The 21,299-nt window shown below is 37.2% G+C and overlaps 1 non-coding gene across 1 annotated transcript; it reads left to right on the top strand.

Moving 5' to 3' along the window:
• Positions 1–20,937: 20,937 nt before the first annotated feature.
• LOC129053528 (U1 spliceosomal RNA) lies at positions 20,938–21,097 on the top strand. Its single transcript, XR_008518317.1, has one exon. It is a non-coding gene; the product is annotated as a U1 spliceosomal RNA (small nuclear RNA).
• The last annotated feature ends 202 nt before the right edge of the window (positions 21,098–21,299 follow it).

The following is a 21,299-nucleotide window of genomic DNA, read 5'->3' as shown; positions in this document are numbered from 1 at the left end:
GTGCGAGCTGAAGCAGGGTGAGACATCCCCTCACCCAGGAAGCACAAGGTGTCAGGGAATTCCCTTTCCTAGTCAAAGAAAGGGGTGACAGATGGCACCTGGAAAATTGGGTCACTCCCACCATAATACTGCACTTTTCCAATGGGCTTAAAAAGTGGTGCACCAGGAGATTATACCCTCACTTGGCTAGGAGGGGGCTATGCACATGGAGTCTCGCTCATTGCCAGCACAGCAGTCTGAGATCAAACTGCAAGGCGGCAGCAAGGCTGGGAGAGGGTGACCGCCATTGACGAGTTAGTTGTTTGATTAGGTAAACAAAGCGGCCAGGAAGATCGAACAGGGTGGAGCCCACCACAGCTCTAGGAGGCCTGCCTGCCTCTGCAGGCTCCAACTCTGGGGGCAGGGCACAGACAAACAAAAAGACAGCATTAACCTCTTCAGACTTAAATGTCCCTGTCTGACAGCTTTGAAGAGAGCAGTGGTTCTCCCAGCACCCAGCTTGAGAGCTGAGAACGGGCAGACTGCCTACTCAAGTGGGACCCTGACCCCCGAGTAGCCTAACTGGGAGGCACCCCCCAGTAGGGGTGGACAGACACCTCATGCAGCCGAGTTCTCCTCTGAGACAAAACTTCTAGAGGAATGATCAGGCAGCAGCATTTGTGGTTCACCAATATCCGCTCTTTTGCAGCCATCACTGCTGAAACCCAAGCAAAAAGGGTCTGGATTGGACCTCTAGCAAACTCCAACAGATCTGCAGCTGAGGGTCCTGTCTGTTAGAAGGAAAACTAACAAACAGAAAGGACATCCACACCAAAAACCCATCTGTACGTCACCGTCATCAAGGACCAAAGGTAGATAAAACCAAAAAGATGAGAAAAAAAACACAGCAGAAAAACTGGAAACTGTAAAAATTAGAGCGCTTCTCCTACTCCAAAGGAATGCAGCTCCTCACTAGCAAGGGAACAAAGCTGGTTGGAGAATGACTTTGACGGGTTGAGAGAAGAAGTCTTCAGACTATCAAACTACTCTGAGCTACATGAGGAAACATGAACCAATAGCAAAGAAGTTAAAAGCTTTGAAAAAAAAATTAGACAAATGGCTAACTAGAATAACCAATTCAGATAAGTGCTTAAAGGACATGATTGAGCTGAAAACCAAGGTACGAGAGCTAAGTGATGAATACAGAAGGCTCAGTAGCTGATGTGATCAACTGGAAGAAAGGGTACCAGTGACAGAAAATGAAATGAATGAAACGAAGTGAGAAGAGAAGTTCAGAGAAAAAAGGACAAGCCTCCAAAGAACAAAGCCTCCAAGAAATGTGGGACTATGTGAAAAGACCAAATCTACATCTGATTGGTGTACCTGAAAGTGATGGGGAGAATGGAACCAAGTTGGAAACACTCTGCAGGATATTTCCCAGGAAAATTTCCCCAATCTAGCAAGGCAGGCCAACATTCAGATTCAGGAAATATGCAGAATGCCACAAAGATACTCCTTGAGAAGAGGAACTCCCAGAAATATAATTGTCAGATTCACCAAAGTTGAAATGAGGAAAAAATGTTAAGGGTAGCCAGAGAGAAAAGTCAGGTAACCCACAAAAGAAAGCCCATCAGACTAACAGCAGATCTCTTGGCAGAAACTCTACAAGCCATAAGAGAGTGGGAGCCAATATTCAACATTCTTAAAAACAAGAATTTTCAATCCAGAATTTCATATCCAGTCAAACTAAGCTTCATAAGTGAAGGAGAAATAAAATACTTTACAGACAAGCAAATTCTCAGAGATTTTGTCACCACTAGGCCTGCCCTAAAAGAGCTCCTGAAGGAAGCACTAAACATGGAAAGGAACAACCAGTACCAGCCACTGCAAAAACATGCCAAATTGTAAAGACCTTCAAGGCTAGGAAGAAACTGCATCAACTAACAAGCAAAATAACCAGCTAACATCATAATGACAGGATCAAATTCACAGGTAACAATATTAGCTTCAAATGTAAATGGGCTAAATGTTCCAATTAAAAGATGCAAACTGGCAAAATGGATAAAGAGTCAAGACCCATCAGTGTGCTGTATTCAGGAAACCCATCTCATGCGCAGAGACACACATAGGCTCAAAATAAAGGGATGGAGGAAGATCTACCAAGGAAATGGAACTCAAAAAAAGGCAGGGGTTGCAATCCTAGTCTCTGATAAAACAGGCTTTAAACCAACAAAGATCAAAAGAGACAGGGGAGGCCATTACATAATGGTAAAGGGATCAATTCAAAAAGAAAAGCTAACTATACTAGATATATATGCACCCAATACAGGAACACCCATATTCATAAAGCAAGTCCTTAATGACCTAAAAGGACACTTAGACTCCCACACAATAATAATGGGAGATTTTAACACCCCACTGTCAACATTAGACAGATGAATGAGACAGAAAGTTAACAAGGATACACAAGAATTGAACTCAACTATGCACCAAGCTGACCTAATAGACAGCTACCAAACTCTCCACCCCAAATCGACAGAATATACATTCTTTTCAGTAGCACACCACATCTACTGCAAAATTGACCACATAGTTGGAAATAAAGCACTCCTCAACAAATGTAAAAGAACAGAAATTATAACAAACTGTCTCACAGACCACACTGCAATCAAACTAAAACTCAGGATTAAGAAACTCACTCAAAACCACTCAACTACATGGAAACTGAACAACGTGCTCCTGAATGAGCACTGGGTAAATAATGAAATGAAGGCAGAAATAAAGATGTTCTTTGAAGCCAAAGAGAACAAAACTACAACATACCAGAATCTCTGGCACAGATTCAAAGTAGAGTGTAGAGGGAAAATTATAGCACTAAATGCCCACAAGAGAAAGCAGGAAAGATCAAAATTGACACCCTAACATGACAATTATAAAAACTAGAAAACCAGGAGTAAACACATTCAAAAGCTAGCAGAAGACAAGAAATAACTGAGATCAGAGCATAAGTGAAGGACATAGAGACACAAAATACCTTCAAAAAATTAATAAATCCAGCAGCTTGTTTTTTGAAAAGATCAATGAAATTCATAGACTGCAAGACTATTAAAGTAGAAAAGAGAGAAGAATGAAATAGGTACAATAAAAAATGATGAAGGAGATATCACCATCGATCCCACAGAAATACAAACTATCAGCAGAGAATACAATAAAGAGCTCTACGCAAATAAACTTGAAAATCTAGAAGAAATGGATAAATTCCTAGACACATATGTCCTCCCAACACTAAACCAGGAGAAAGTTGAATTTCTGAATAGACAAATAACAGGCTCTGAAACTGCGGCAATAATCAATAGCTTACCAACTAAAAAAAGTAAAGGAACAGATGGATTCACAGCCAAGTTCTACCAGAGGTACAAAGCGGAGCTGGTACCATTCCTTCTGAAACTATTCTAATCAATAGAAAAAGAGAGAATTCTCCCTAACTCATTTTATGAGGCCAACATCATCCTGCTACCAAAGCCTGGCACAGAGACACAACCAATAAACAGAATTTTAGACCAATATCCTTGATGAACATTGACGCAAAAATCCTCAATAAAATACTGGCAAACTGAATCCAGCAGCACATCAAAAAACTTATCCACCATGATCAAGTGGGCTTCATCCCTGGGATGTAAGGCTGGTTCAATATACACAAATCAATAAATGTAATCCAGCATATAAACAGAACCAAAGACAAAAACCACATGATTATCTCAATAGATGTTGAAAAGGCCCTTGACAAAATTCAACAACACTTCATGCTAAAAACTCTCAATAAATTAGGTATAGATGGGATGTATCTCAAAATAATAAGAGCTATCTATGACAAACCCACAGCCAATATAATATTGAATGGGCAAAAACTGGATGCATTCCCTTTGAAAACTGGCACAGGACAGGGATGCCCTCTCTCACCACTCCCATTCAACATAGTGTTGGAAGTTCTGGCCAGGGCAGTTAGGCAGGAGAAGGAAATAAAGTGTATTCAATTAGGAAAAGAGGAAGTCAAATTGTCCCTGCTTGCAGATGGCATGAGGGTATATCTAGAAAACCCAATTGTCTCAGCCCAAAATCTCCTCAAGCTGATAAGCAACTTCAGCAATGTCTCAGGATACAAAATCAATGTACAAAAATCACAAACATTCTTATACACAATAACAGACAAACAGCCAAATCATGAGTGAACTCCCATTCACAATTGCTTCAAAGAGAATAAAATACCTAGGAATCCAAATTACAAGGGACATGAAGGACCTCTTCAAGGAGAACTACAAACCACTGCTCAATGAAATGAAAGAGGGTACAAACAAATGGAAGAACTTTCCATGTTCATGGGTAGGAAGAATCAATATCATGAACATGGCCATAATGCCCAAGGTAATTTATAGATTCAATGCCATCCCGATCAAGCTACAAAAGAACTTTCTTCACAGAATTTGGAAAAACTACTTTAAAGTTCATATGTAACCAAAATAGAGCCCACAACACCAAGTCAATCCTAAGCCAAAAGAACAAAGCTGGAGGCATCATGCTACCTGACTTCAAACTATACTACAAGGCTACAGGAACCACAGTAGCATGGTACTGGTACCTAAACAGAGATATAGATCAATGGAACAGAACAGAGCCCTCAGAAATAATGCCGCATATCTACAACTATCTGATCTTTGACAAACCTGAGAAAAACAAGCAATGGGGAAAGTATTCCCTATTTAATAAATGGTGCTGGGAAAACTGGCTAGCCATATGGAGAAAGCTGAAACTGGATCACTTCCTTAAACCTTATACAAAAATTAATTTAAGATGGATTAAAGACTTAATTGTTAGACCTAAAACCAAAAAATCCCTAGAAGAAAACCTAGGCAATACCATTCAGGACCTAGCCATGAGTAAGAACTTCATGTCTAAAACACCAAAAGCAATGGCAGTAAAAGCCAAAGTTGACAAATGGGATTTTATTAAACTATAAGCTTCTGCACAGTAAAAGAAACTACCATCAGAGTGAGCAGACAACCTAAGGCTGGGAAACAATATTTGCAACCTACTCATCAGACACAAGGCTAATATGCAGACTCTAAAATGAACTCCAACAAATTTACAAGAAAAAAAACAAACAAACTCCATCAAAAAGTGGGTGGAGGATATGAACAGACACTTCTCAAAAGAAGACATTTATGCAGACAAAACACTCATGAAAAAAGGCTCACCATCACTGGCCATCAGAGAAGGGCAAATCAAAACCACAATGAGATACCATCTCACACCAGTTAGAATGGCAATCATTGAAAAGTCAGGAAACAACAGGTGCTGGATAGGATGTGGAGAAATAGGAACACTTTTACACTGTAGGTGGGACCATAAACTAGTTGAACCATTGTGGAAGTCAGTGTGCCGATCTCTCAGGGATCTAGAACTAGAAATACCATTTGACCCAGTCATCCCATTACTGGGTATATACCCAAAGGATTATATATCATGCTGCTATAAAGACACATGCACACGTTTGTTTATAGTGGCACTACTCACAATAGCAAAGACTTGGAACCAATCTAAATGTCCAACAATGATAGACTGGATTAAGAAAATGTGGCACATATACACCATGGAATACTATGCAGCCATAAAAAAGGATGAGTTGATATTCTTTGTAGGGACATGGATGTAACTGGAAACCCTCATTCTCAGCATACTATCTCAAGGACAAAAAACCAAACACCGCATGTTTTCACTCATATGTGGGAATTGAACAGTGAGAACACATGGACACAGTGAGGGAAGCATCAAACACTGGGGACTGTTGTGGGTTGGGGGGAGGAGGGAGGGAAAGCATTAGGCGATATACCTAATGCTAAATGACGAGATAATGGGTGCAGCACACCAACATGGCTCATGTATACATACGTAACAAACCTGCACATTGTGCATATGTACCCTAAACCTTAAAGTATTATAATAATAAAAAAAAACTATCAGAGGTGGAACAATAGGCACTGTAACAAATTATTACAAATTTAGTGGCTTAATACAAGACAAGTGTATCATCTTACACTTCTGTAGCATAGGAGTCCAATACAGGTCTTGTTTGGCTAAGATTGAAGTGTGCACTGAACTGTGCTCCTCTTGGAGGCTCTGGAGGATAATTTGTTTCCTTGTACTTTCTAGCTTCTAGGGGCCTCATGCATTCCTTAGCTAGAACCCCTTCCTCCATTTTCTAAGCCATCAACATCACATTGCTTTTACCGTTCTTCTGTCAGTTCCCCCTGACTTTTCTCTTTTGCTTCCAACTTCTTCATTTAAGGCCGTTGTAATGGCATTGATCAAGCTGTATCATCCTGGGCAATCTTCCTATCTTGAGGTCAGCTGCTGAACAACCTTAATTTCTCTTTGCCATGAGCCCTCACATGCTCACAAGGTTTAGAGATTTGGATGAGGGCATCTAAGAAGAGCTCATATTCTGTTTTGTCCCCACTGCTGGACATTTGGAAACTATCCCAGATTCTCCTCTTGTCCTCATTTTCCCAATTTAATCTGTTATCTAATTCTGTGTAGCTACCTCATCAGGGCCTCTGGCACAAGTGTTCCTTGGAGATTCTTCAAAAGCCCCTATTTAAAGCAATGGAAAAATCAAGCAGGCCATGATTACACATTCATGCCAATGCAGGTATGTCCGTCATGGAAGTTGCTTTATTTGTATTATATATTGGAATACTAAGTAATACATGTTTTGTTGGTGAAGGGAAGTAGGAGGATGTCACACAAATTTTATATAAAAAAGTTGAAATTAGGTTGGGCATGTTGGCTCAGGATTCTAATCTCAGCACTTTGGGGACTCTAATCTCAGCACTTTACAATCTCTTGACTCTAATCTCAGCACTGCTTAGATCACTTGAAGTCAGGATTTCAAGACCAGCTTGGGCAATATGGCAAAACCCTATCTCTACTAAAATTACAAAATTTACCCTGGCATAATGGTGCATGCCCTTAATCCCAGCTAATCAGGAGGCTGAGGCAGGAGAATCTCCTGAACCTGGGAGGTGGAGTTTGCAGTGAACCAAGATCATGCCACTGGCTGGAAATCTTTGATCTAGACCTGTGCTGTCTATTGCATAGCCAGCATCCACATGAGGGTATTCTTGTTTAATTAAAAATCATTCTATAATTACAGTAGCCACAATTCTAATACTCACTGGCTTTCATACTGGACAGCACAGAGGTACAACATTTGCATCCTTGGAGAAAGTTCCACAGATTGGACAGTGCAGAATAGTAATGGATGTCTCACCTTTACCCAATAACCTCAAGTGTTTGCTAAGTGATTGCAGCTATTGCATTCCCTTCCTGTGGCAACGGGGCCATTTTCTCCCAGGGTTTCCCATTCTTCCACTTCACCTGTCAGTTTCCTTTGTCAAAATTGAATGAAAAATTACAGCCTTCTTGCTTCTTCAGCTGTTTACAAAAGGAAAACAAAATTAGCAACTCACAATAAGTATGGAATGTATATAAAGTAAGCTCTGTCTTATCTTCTGCCCTTCTGTGTACTTGGTAACAGCAACCTCATGCAATTTTTCTTTGAGTTCCCTTCTGTCTGTCCTCCTGCTGAGTTAGCACCATGCTGCTCACATATTTGTGGCTTTTCATATAGGGATTAGTGTGGGGATGCATGTTATCTCCCTTACACACACACTGACACACCCACACTAAACCAAACACACCCAATCACACATACATTTGCCCACCATTTTTGGTGATGTTGCTGCTTCAATGTTTGCACTGAAGGAAGTAACAACCACTTCTTTTGGCTCTAAAATTTAGCCCAGCAATAATTCATGATATCATTGTTTACTTTATTCAATTTTCTACTGCCCATCCTTTCTCCCATCACATTCTCTGGAGAATTATTGCCAGTTCCTGTAGTTTTTCATGGCTTTTGTATCATTCCTTTGTTACCCGATTTTTCTATCTCATCTGTTTTTCATCTCTTTTCTAAAGCAGGAGCTGAGGTTTTCTTTGGAAGGCCAGATAGTGAATATTGTTGGCTCTGTGGGTAACCCTGATTGCAGATACTTAACAGTGCCATTGAAGGGTGAAAGCAGCTTAGATGGTAGTGAGAAAGTGGACAAGGCTATAGTCCCCCACATCTCAGTGTGCATTTGGCCTTTCCATGTTATTCTAGATAATATTAATTGAGCACATCCTGTGAGTCAGACATTGTGCTGGATACTTTGCCGTGAAGTGATACAAAATTACTACATAAAGGAAAAGACCAACAGTAGATTAAAGACTCCCTCTGTTCACATTGCAAGTAAGTAGCAGAGGTAGGCAGAACCCAACTTCGTTTGATTTCAAATCCCTTGTGTTAAAAACACACACAGTGGGGTTACCATTGTGTATATACATCCGTGTTCCCAGTCATCAGTCATTCATCTGTATTTTAATTATCTGTGCTAGAAGCCGTGGAATTGCTTATGTTTTTTCCCCAGTTTCTCATATGTTCATTTCTTTTGTTAATCTGTTGAAGTTTTTTGTATGTTTGTTTTTTGTTTTGTTTTGTTTTCGAGTCAGAATATTTCAGCTTACTGCCATGTCAGGTAATTCTCTCCTGTCAGCCTCCAAAGTAGCTGGGACTACAGGCAGACACCAACATGTTCAGAAAGTTTTAGTATTTCTGTAGAGATGTATTTTTTGTAGAGAAGTATTTCTTCTTCCATGCTGTTGCCTTAGCTGGTCTCAAACTCCTAGGGTGAAGCAGGCTGCCTGCCTCAGCCCTCCAACATGCTGCCATTATAGGCCTGAGCCATTACACTCACCCCAATCTGTGAAACTCCATTGTAAGGTCTCTCAGTACCTCAAAATGTCTTCCTTTATGGAATATTTCTTTCATGTCTTATAGCATACAAAACTTTCTTATAAATTGGTGTGTCAAGAGGCATATCATAGTCTCTTTTATTTGCAAGGACATATATTATAGCACACATAGTTCAGGTAGAAAGAAGAAAAATAGAGCACAAAGTGCTACATTTCTTCTCTTTTCTAAGTGACATGAGGGAGACTTGGTTTTAGCTTCCCCCAATGGATACCTGATGGACATTTCTAAGGGAAGCTAATTAATTCCTTGGTCTTCTCATCACTCTCTATGGTCCTTAACTTACTGTCTACCTCTGTTAAATCTTCTAAGTGTCAGTGCTGGCGCTCACTGCTCCAGTCCAAGTGAAGCCTAGCTTACTCCACCAGACATTCAGGGTCCCGTGGGCTGAATGTGCCATACTTGCAGATCATGAGAACGTTGTCTGTGATTTTATGTTAGAGGTTTTCTTATAGAAATACATAGGATTCTACAAGAAATATCACAGTTATATCATTTGTTTATTCCAGAAGTCATTCATCTTCACTAGTACACGGGAAATGGTGACAAGCTTACTGGCATCTTCCAAGTTTAAATTAGAAAGCAAAACAAAAGAAGAATTTTACACTTCTCATTAGTCATCTTTGAATTTCAATATTGACTGCTAAAAATGTGCACTATTTTTTAGTTCATCAGTAGGCAAACATTTAAGACCATGTCTACGAGCTTCTACTTTGTAATTGTTGGCCACCATGATAATCCAGTTTTTGAAATGGAGTTTTTGCCAGCTGGGATGGCAGAATCCAAAGTGTATGTGGAAGATTATGTTTAATAAGCATTTTTATTATATTGTAACAATATAGTGTAATGTGATTTTAGAACTGGAAGATTGGAACAGAGGAGGTAGATGAAATCCAACACAAATAAATGAGGCTTCCTCTGGAGTTCCAGAGACTGATAGAAGCAAGCCAGTGAATATCCTGGGAGTTGTTCATTTATGCTTTAATTCAGCACAGACTAGCATGACCTCTGACTTTCCTATGATATTCAGTTCACTATGTTATCCACCCTGAATTGTTGCTGCTTGAGCACTTAAAAGCCTTGTTCACCTGTAGCAAGTTGGGGCCTTGAAATGTCATCCATGAGTGTTCAGGCAGTTTTCATGAATCACAATTTTCATCAGGTCCTACTGGCTTTCATCCATTAAAATTCAGACAGTTTCCATGAATCAAGTTTTTGATGAGGACCTACGGGGTTCAAAAAGACCCTCAGTGACACCTAGTGGCACTTCCTGGCTGGGTCATACATGCATGCTTTCCTCCCCAGTGATCACCTTGGCCATGCACAGGAAGCTCAAAAGCAACACTAGAGATGATGCCACCTGACTTTCTTGTCAAGAATGTTTCCAGAAACCAGGCTTGGCTCGAGAACATGTCATTCAGAGCAAACAGGCCTATACATTTTTGTCATGAGAAGAGCCCAGTCCTTTCCAATTTATGTTTCTAATACATTTCTGGAACATTTGCACTGTTTCCCTCATGCACGCAAGTCAGCTTTAATGACTTTTGAGGAATTCATATTGTAGGTTGCTTGTAATATATAATGTTTAATTGTGTGATACTTTTCAACTATTCAGGACTTGTCACCAAAATGTGATAGAAAGGATTATGTGGTAGGTGTTGTTGTGACATTATTTTCTCATATTATGAGAACAATACTCATTAAAAATTGTTTTGAGTACTTGTAGCAGTATTGCTTCCTGGGATGCAGCTACTTGTATATAGTTTCTGTGCACTCCACTGGTCACGTGGTGGACAAAGGAGCACATATAAAAATAATTTGTTGCATACATTGATTTTAATTCTTTCTCCTGCTACCATTCACCTTCTTAAGGCACTTTCACAATTTGCTCCTAAGCTTTCAGGATTGATCATCATTGTAAAAGAAACTACTGCTTGACTAGACACAAAAACATCCATTTATCTAAAGATTCACTTAGGTTTGTCATGACAACATGAGTGAAGTAAAGAATGCTTTAGATGTCAGAGACATTTTGGGACAATGGGCCACCCTCCTCCAGCCCAGGATTGGGAACAGCTTCTTCAACAAGGAGGCTGTCTCTGTTTCCTGTGGCTGTTGTAACAAAGTACCAAAAATTTAATGGCTTTGGACAGCAGAAATGTATTGCCTCATTTCTGAGAGCCACTGTCTACAATCAAGGTGTCAGTGGTGCCATGCTTCCTATGCAGGTCTTAAGGTAAGAACCTTTTTGGTTAATCTCCCAGCTTCTGGAAGTTCCCTGGCTTGCAGCAGTGTAACTCCAGTCTTCCTGTGTCATTTTTCTCCCTGTGTGTGTCTCCAAAAGATTGTTTTTTTCTAAATACTCATGTGGTTTTGTTAGTGGCCCACCCTATTGTAAAATGAGATCATTTGAATTAACCATGTCTACATGTAACCTCTCCTTCCAAATGAAGACACATTCTGTGGTACTGTTCACTTGGGATGTCAACAAAGGAATTTTGGAGAGAATACACTTCAACCAATAACTGAGGTGTCATTTTAAAACTATATTTTGAAAGAAAGAATTAGATATAATGAGAAAACAGGCCTCTTGTATGTCTCTTGAAAATAACAAAAAAAGCAAAGTCAAACCTTCCTTTTTCTGCACAAGAAAACCATCCATAGAATTTACAGAACTAAGTGTTTACTTTCTTTATTCCTCATGGGTAAGTTAATCTGTTGTTGCTCACACAGTCATTTATGAGTATCATCATCTGCACCAGTTCATAGCTCATGCTGCTCTTGACCTCATAGTTGAGAACATGTGACTTTTGATCAACATGTTCTTGAAAAGTAGGTGCAACTCCAGCAAGTGGTTTGTGTCAGCATTCACTACTTCAGGACATAACTTTACCTTTTTAGTAAAGTTAATTAACTAATGTTTGGGTTCACAAACTAGAAGATGATGGAAGACAGATGCCAGGCTCTGAGATTGTACACTTCAAAAGTTGTATGAATCTAAAAGTTTCCATTCATGGGACTACTTTTGTTTTGTTAAGGGAGAAAATATTTTGTTGAACAGCTAATTTTAAAATGAAGTCTCACATCGACGAAAAAGTTTATCTGAATAATATCAAGGGTGATGCTACTTTATTTTGTAGTTATTTTTTCACTTACAATGCTTGTGTTCTCTTTCTGGTAAAAGTAAGCTAATTTTAAACACGGTTAATGTATTCAAATCTTCCATCACAAATACATGGCCTTTGACTAATTTGAGGAATATTGTAGCAATGAACTGGTTGCTTTTTTAAATTATTATTTCTAAGAAAACCATTGCCTTAATTATGTCACATATGAGAATTATTATTCTTCATGGCATAAGGCAAGAAGATGGAATAAATCACTTCTTTACTGATGTTTATAATTTACATATGAAATTAAGGCATGTTCTATAATTTTAAAAATGTGATGATAGAAAAAAAGATTTGATCTTTCTCAGGAAACAGGCCTTTTGAAGTAACTCCCTTAGGCTGCACAGCTTACCTTTCAGACCACCTTTTCTCATCATGCAAGGAGGCAGCCTATATAATAGAAAAGGAAATAAAAATGTAATCTAAAACATTTCCATCTACTTTCCATCTACTTTCAAATAAGTTGCTGTGCTACTAATAGAGATCATAACCTGGCAGGAATTGAGCTTTCTGCGATCAAACAGTCATTCAAGAAGAATGTTGCCAGTTGTTTATTTGGTTTGGTTTTTATTTGTGATTTTATTGTTGTTGTTATGAAGTCTCGCTCTGTTGTCCAGACAGGAGTTCAGTGGCATGATCCTGGCTCACTGCAACATTTTCCTCCAGCATTCAAGTGAGTCTTCTCCTCAGTCCATGGAGTACCCGGGACTACAGGCCCCAAAACCACGTGTGATGTGTTTTTCTATTTTTAGTAGAGATGGGGTTTCACTGTTTTCATGTTAGCTGGAATGGTCTCAAACTCCTGACGTTAAGTGATTTACCTGCCTCTGCTTTCCAAAACCCTCAGATTACAGGCATGAGCCACAGTGACTGTCCCAGGTACTTGATTTTAATGTAACAATCCAAAAATAAATGTCAGAGTCAAGATATGGTAGATACATTTAAAACTAACATATTCTGCAGTTGGAAATGATATGTGATAGCATATACATTCACATTAATTCTTTTATACATTTAGAGATATTATAAAAATGTATAGGCAGTGTACACAGGAGTAGTCAAGAAGCCATTGAAACACATGTGTGGTGTTAAGTGTTGCATATATGCTTCTGCCAGTGGCTAGGAATAGTGGTCCTGCTGATTATTTCCTTTCCCTCAGAGAGTAAACCATTGATACATATACTTGGAAAAAATTGTAAGTCAGTTTTAAGGAGAGTTGTCAGAGAAAATCCAGGATTACATTAACATTTGTACTCATCCTTTTAGATGCATCAGTGGTCTCTGTTAAAGCAATAAAAAATTGAACAGACCATGGATTCACACTCATATCAATGTAGTACTTTGGTCATGGCAGTGCTTTATTTGTATTATATATTGGAATTCTTAGTAATGCTTGTTTTGTGGGTGAAGGCAAGGTAGAGGAAGTCACAGAACTTTTATAAAAAGTTTGGAATTACCCTGGGCATGGTGGCTCATGCCTCTAATCTCAGTATTTTGGGAGGCAGAGATGATACACCACACGAGGCTGGGAATCATCCCTTTGTTCCTATAACAAGATCTTACTGTGAAATAGGTAATGTCCATTGAAAACCAGGTTATACAACCTGTTCTAACGCTAAGCACTTGAACAATTTTGTTCCATTCTGAATTAACTTTAAGCAAGTAATTCTAAGCTTTCATCTTTTGTCCTTGTGTGAAATAGCTACCATCATTTTTAACCCACTAGTTTGATTTTTATAATAAAGATATTTGTTCAAGATTGTGGTAGTTTAATATTCATTTTTAAAGTGCTGTGAATCACAGCTGTTTTTGTTCTATTTCCCCTATCGGTAGTGTCCAAACTAATATGATGTCTTAACCTGTTAGGTAGCACTCATATTAAAACAAACTAAATCCCAGAGCTATGGGTGCAGAAAAAGGTAAAACTCATCTAGAAATCTGGGAGTAATTTCAGCAAGCATGTATTTTTTAATATAGTTTTTCTTGCCCTCAATGAGCATACAATCCTGAGGATTATGATGAAATCCAACCAAGAGCAGCAGGGTGAGTGACAGCAGGAAGACATGGCCGAGCTGAACGACAGTGGCACTCTGAAAATAACCTTTCCTCCAGGCTAATGAAGGTGAGGTAGGAACTAGTAATCCACATCCTGGGTGCATATTAGTAAAGTTAAGTGCCAAATTTCATGCATGGCCAATTCTTTGAAGGAGCTGGAAGGAAAGTGGAGCATTAAGTGGGACCTCATATGTTGGCTGCAGAGAACAGTATTACAGGTGTGAAGCTGTGAAGAAGAGCACTGGTGCACATGGGTAGAAATATCAGCTGATAGATAGGAGATGATTATGAGGAAAAATAAGTTGGCAAATCTTGGATCTAGTAGGCAATATCCCTTGAAGGCTCTATAACATGAGGAAAGAATGAAGTCAGTCTTAAAATCAGGCTCCCCTTAGCACATGTACATTAGGACTAAGTTTGTTTTCTTCTTAGTGCTCCAAAAGTGATCCAGAAGAAATGTGCATACGGAGTTTCATTCTCTTATCATAGCCAAAATTTCCTAGGATACTTCCTTTGGCATGGACAGAGATACTGTTGATCTCTGTTTTCCCCATGCTGTACTTGTGATCTTTAACTTTTCAGTCACTTCAACACTTCCTGGTTGTTGGTCCAGAGTTCTAGAAAGCACTGACTGTCCAGACACCACCTTTCACTGGGTACCACACTGGGGCATTTCTCTACTTACCAATTTACTACTTGGTATGACAGGTTTATTGCAATAAAAGTTACATGGTGGTGTCTTCATATAAAAGTGAAAACTTAGGTTTATACAGAAACCTAAATAATTTTGTTCTAAGATAAGAAACAGTGGGAATGTTTTATCTTCAACTAGGAAACTTTCCCCAAAGATGAAAGTTAACAAAAATATTTATTTAATTGGAATGCAATTGTTATTTTGTATTCTCTACTCAGAACACTGTAATTATTACTTATGTTATTAAATGCACATTTGTCTATTCTTCAAGTTCTGTAATTATCCTTTTTCCATAAACTGAACTCTCTCTATGGAAAAGCTTTCCATTCTTAGCTTGCATCTAGCTGGATATATGACAGATTGTATGGGGCAACATCTGTACCACAGGGAACTACATTTCCTTCAAACTGTGGAGCATCATCTATGGTTCTTCTGTCCAGGACAGTTCTGCAGCTGCTTCTGACTACTCCTGTTGCCACACTCACCACCTGCTTTGTTCTCCTACTATTTTCTATTGTATTTTTTATCAAATATTTCCAGATGACAATATTGGGTGGGGCCAGGAAGAGAAATGTTTTGATGTAAGTTTTCAAAACTCCACTCCCTATATGACAGCCACCTCCCCTCACTCAGCATGTCCTTTGATACTTCCATCACTCTGTAGTGGCAGGTCTCATCTACATTCAGTCCAAGCTTCAGTTATCTTCCATAGAATCAGATAGTTACCGATGCACAGAATGTGAACATCCACAAGAGGCAATAATTTGCTTTATCAAGTCTGATCATTGCAGCAAGGATTTTTTTGAAACAAACACAAAAATCCTCGAAAGCAAATCACTAAACAATGTTCAGTAATTGAGGAGACACTAAGTAAATACATGGCCTAATAAGGATGTCTTGATTTACCCTCTGACAAGGTACAATCTTTCTTAGAATTTCCTCTGAGAGTGATAATGTTAGCTTCTGTCTTGTGTGAAAAAGGAATGTTTTAACTTCAACTAGCAGGCTTTCCTCAAGGGTGAAGAAATTAACACAAATATTAACTATCCCATTTGTGGAATTGTAATTTTGTATCCTCTAAACACACATTATATTTTTAAATCCATTATCAAATGCAGATTTGTCTTTTCTCCAAGTTCAGTAGTTAGCCTTTTTCTTAAAGCTGAACTCTGGCTATGGAAAGGCTTTTTATTCATGGAGAGCTTGAATTTAGCAGGACATGGGACAGACTGTATGAAGCAACTCTTGTGCCACTGTTGGCCCTCCCTCCTCCTGGGGTGGTGAAACATGATATATGGTGGTAGAAGCTCATGAATGGCATATAAATGATGGAGTAATTGCTACTGAGAATAATTCTAATGACATGTAGAATGAAAATAAACAAGGCTAAGTCATTTTGAAAAGAATAAAGTAGTAAATTAAATAATAATGCATTGCAAATATGGTAAATTCTAATTTTTCATATCTAACATTATTGTTTCACCAAGAATACAATGCTAACTGCATAAAACTCATGTACATATAAATAGTATTATCTGATTTTTCCAGGAAAGTAATCCAAGTATAAATTCTATAGTAGTCAATGTTCTTATTTTAATTATAATTAAAGTCTTGGTCATCTCATTTATTAACTCTCTAATTTATATAGGTAAATCAAAGAAACATTTTTAGAAAACCATTACAGTTTATAAATGTAAGGTGCCATTAATGAGAAAATATATTCCTCCTCCATGAGTGGATTTTTCCCATCTCCCATCAACAGATAACACTGCCATATACACTTGTTGAATTTTATTAGTAAGTAATACACTGCTACAAACACTAATTCTCTTCTCCATGTCCATGTTGATTTTGTGTATATGTGTGAGTTGGTTAGAATGCATCTGCCTTATCTCTAACATTCAACAGCAAGATGAGCTAGAGGTCATATTTATATGAATGATTGACTCAGACAATTAGCAGATCATTTTAAGTAACTTGTTAAAATTACAAATATTTTACTATCTAAAATTAAGTTATATGGTCACACATTTCTGTAATGAAAATGTTATTTGTATTATTAATATATGCCTTCAGGAAAAAACAAATTTTACTGTTTACTCTTCCTGCTCTGACCACCACTGTACTTACTTTTTCTCAGCCTAGCCTGACTACATCTTAGATGGTAGGATAATTTCAGTAGAGTAGGAGCATATATTATACAAACATAAATACCATATTTATTTTAAATATAAAAGTATCAAACCTAAGAATTCACAGAAAATTTGTTTTGCACAATTTAACTTGAGATTTTAGTTGCTCATACACAACACATGGTTGGTTTATGATATAACCTAAGTTTAATTTTAATTGCTAAGGTTCAGTATACACTTATACATCTTAAGAAATTTAGGCAGTGTGTTTTAGGTTTTATGAATTCTTGCATTTGAGAAAACTGAGTCAACACATTTGCATCACTTTGTGTACCATTCCCTGTAAGGCCCCCAAAAGTACTCAAAAATCAAACATATTAATGTTTCTATAAGAGAAATGGATATTCCCTTTATGGGTGAAGGGTACATGAATGCAGACTGAAATAGAGTCTCTCAATTAAATCGTTATTGCATCAGAAATTCAGTTAAAAAGTCTTGCTTAATTGAGATTTTTGAATTTCAGATAAAATATTTCAATCTGTCTTAATTATTATTTTGAAAATACAGTACTGAATAAACAGCCCAGGTGGGATACAAAGCATCATAATAAACAAAAAAAAATACAACACAAGGTGATCTTCAGCCTATTATAGGGCATATGTGACTTAGATTTGGCAAGTAGAAAGCATCTTGCAGTTGAAAAGAGTTGCTTTTCTAATTTGATTTTTTTTAAGTAGACAGTGGGTGCAGACTAAGTATTGACATAACTTGGCTTTTTAGCAATTTTGGGAGATACTCAGTGTGAATTGATAAACCATCAGAGGATAACAAAGGGCATATATTAGTAACATCTCACTGGCTATAGCATGGAAAATTTCATAATAGACCACAGTAAGGAATTATTCAAAATTATCTGTAGGAAAAAATTGTGGGCGCTGTATATTAGAAAAGCTGGTAATGTAGAACATATGTGTGGACAGATTTATGAGCTCTTAATAAGTTAGAATAGGCAGGTGTTGGCAATTGGATATCAGAGAAAGCGGGGTAGGAAAGAGATGTTAACACCTATGTCCTGGGTGTGATTTGATAAGCTGAGAATAGTGATGTCATTTGCTGATAGAAAAAATTGAACCTGTTTGAGCAGATTGCCTTTTAGAAGCATACAGGACACCAAATAAAAAATTGTAATGGGGAGTTGGATACATATGTCCAGAATTTGGAATCATCTAAAAGCATTTATGTGTTACTACAGAAGTAACAATGAAAAACAGTCATAGAAAGTATCGCCCTAGAATGGAAACTTTTTTAAAAATTTAATGTTATCATGGCAGACAATATTAAGTTATCCAAAAGCAGTCCATAGCCTCTAAGTAGTTAGTTTAATCAGTATGTAAGAAGAAGAGTTTTTTTCTTTTTTATTTATTATTATTATTATTTGTGTGTGTGTGTGTGTGCATTGTGTGTAAGAGGAATTCTCACTTTCACCCAGACAGGAGCGCAGGAGCAGAATCGCGGCTCACTGAAACCTCCATCTCCTGGGTTCAAGCAATTCTCTGCATCAGCCTCCTGAGTAGCTGGAATTACAAGTGACCACCACCATGCCTGGCTAATTTTTGTATTTTTAGAAGAGATGGGGTTTCACAATCGTGGCCAGACTGGTTTCAAGAAAAATGATTATTTTAAAGAACTATGTTTATGCTAAACGCAGATCTTCAGCATTCTTCTACAATTCTTAGTTGCATCATCTGCAGTAAAATAAACCTAAGAACTGCACCAGAATTAGTGTTCCAACTCTGCCAGGAGATTCAAAATTTTATTGTTATACGATTCTAGAAACAATCATACTATATATCTGGAAGCTCCATACACACACGCCCACACACAAACAGACAATTTTCACTCAATAGACATTATAATACGCACAATGAAAACCTGAAAATAAAATAAAGTTATTATGAAGCTATAGAACACAATAATTAAAGGCAAAAGATAATTTTAAATTTTAAACAACTGAAATATTACATTTTAGCAATTAAAATTTTCTAATTGTTCCTTGATCCACCATCATAGATTTCAAGGAGATAATTAATGTTGTATAAATGACATTGAGTTCCTATCATGGAAATTAATTTATACCATTTTAAAAATCGTTTGTACTCATATATAGTTTACTATGTAACTTCTTGTATTTGCTCTAAAGTAAGGCTAGATCACATCTTAGTCTCGTCTCATCCAAGGAGGTGATTACAGTAAAGGTATACATGTTGGGTTAATGTGGAAAATAGTCGATGTGGATTAATGTGGGTTTCATGTATAAATTTATTATTCTGTTTATTAAAATAAGCTTGAAATATTTTGTCTAATGAACATTTAGTCTATTCAGTAGGCAGTATTCAAGAGATATATATCAGCATCTGCTGAGTACCAACGCTGTTCAAGGCAGCAGATAACAATATAGGCAAAGATAATATTAATCCAAATTTCACATGAAAACTTTTGATACTATCAATAATGTGGCAAAGGACATGATTTTCACTTTATATAATTTTTAAGAGAATAAGATAATGAAATGTATACTGTTTAAATGTTACAAGAAGCCTATCCATGTTTTTCTTTACTTGAAATTAGATTATAAAAATTATCTTTTTCAAAAGAAATTTATATTATAAATGTTCCTATGGCAAAAAGAAAAAACACCTGTCCTCTGACTTGGAATATAATATTATTTTATTAAGTAAGATACATGGTAGAGAGAAAAAACTATTTTATTTATCTGTCATGGTAATGTCAAAAAAGACAGAAGGCTTTTTTTGTGTGATTTTTAATATTGACTCCTAAGAACACCAAACAGTTGGCAGTTTAAATATGTTGCAACTTAGCCCACTCTGAAAGAAAATGACTGATCATTAGCAAATCAGGCAAATTTTATTGTTGCCATTGAAAATTGCTTTACTTATGGTTGTGTTCATTTACTATCAGAATTGAAATCAATTTTGTACTGCCAATTAATATTGCTGTTTTATTATCATGAGATTCTTGCTTTACATTCTAAAATATTGTCTCTGAAAAATGAGTGAACACCAAGCAAGTTTTGTTTTTTCTTTACAAAGGTAGTTATAAAATGCTACTCATAGTTAGTAAAAATAATGAGGTAAGTGGGACATGGTGGTGCATTTCTCTAATCCCAAGTTGTTGGAAGGCTGAGGCAGGAGTATTCCTTGAACCCTGGAGTGTGAGGCCTCATTGAGTTTTGACCTATCATTTTGTCACTGTAGTCCAGCCTGGGCCATGGAGCATAATCCTAAGAACAAAAAATAGAACTATGAAAAGTAAATAACATTACAGCTTTTAATTTTCTTGCAGTAATGCATGGATAGTATATTTAGACAAAACATTTTAAATCGGTAATACACCAAGCAGTCAGATGTTTTGGTCAGATTGCTAGCTGTCTCCTCAACTGGCTAAATTTGTAATAATTGGCAAAGTATTTGTCCTAACAGTAATTGATTTTTTATTCGTTACATGGACTTACTAATGCTACCCGCTTAGGAAACTAACTCTGATATTAAATACATTACCTTAAAAACTTGTTCTGAATGGCACATATTAGGCAGTAAAATATTAGCTACTACTACATATTATAAACTATTTTCATCTGCTTATTTTTAAAGCTCATAGTGCACATGATAAAATTCCAGAAGACTGAGAATGGCTGTTATATACAATAGATCGCTCTAAGACTCACTATCAAAAATGAGCATTATCAGTGCATAAAATGTATGGTAGGTTTATTTAGCAGTCATTTCATTGTTTATCACACTGTTTTTTCTTACAATTTTGTAGAGATCTGTTTCAGAATTAAGAACATTTTTAGAAGAGAATAATCATGGATGACTGAAATTAATGTTTTAAGCAGATACTGAAAATTATTCTAAATTCTATTACATTTATATTTGCATTTTCTTTTGAAGGCTAATGGAAGTCTTAAAAAGAAAATGGATACTTCCCTGCCAGGGAAAATATCATGATCACGAAGGTGGCTTTCCCACGGAAAGGCCGATCTATTGCACTCTAGATGTGCTGACCCATGAGATTTCCCCAAATGTGGGAAACTCAGCTGCATAATTTGTGAAAGGGAAAGAATGTGTTTGTGCTTTCACATGGAAAAAAAAAGAGAGAAAAGAAAATTCAGTCATTTAGTGGATATAGAAAATGGAAAGAAAACCATATACTGGAAAGAATTAAATATGCCTACAAAAATTGGTGTCCTCCACTACAAAACAATAAAACATCAAATGGTTATTTCTTAGAAAGATCAAATAGTGCTAGGATGACACTTGCAAATGCTTGAGGACTTTTTC

This window comes from Pongo abelii, chromosome Y (genome assembly GCF_028885655.2).
Source record: "Pongo abelii isolate AG06213 chromosome Y, NHGRI_mPonAbe1-v2.0_pri, whole genome shotgun sequence".
NCBI classification, from domain to species: Eukaryota; Metazoa; Chordata; class Mammalia; order Primates; family Hominidae; genus Pongo; species Pongo abelii.
Note: the sequence above shows the minus strand (reverse complement) of the source record. Positions and strands in the feature narration are given on the sequence as shown.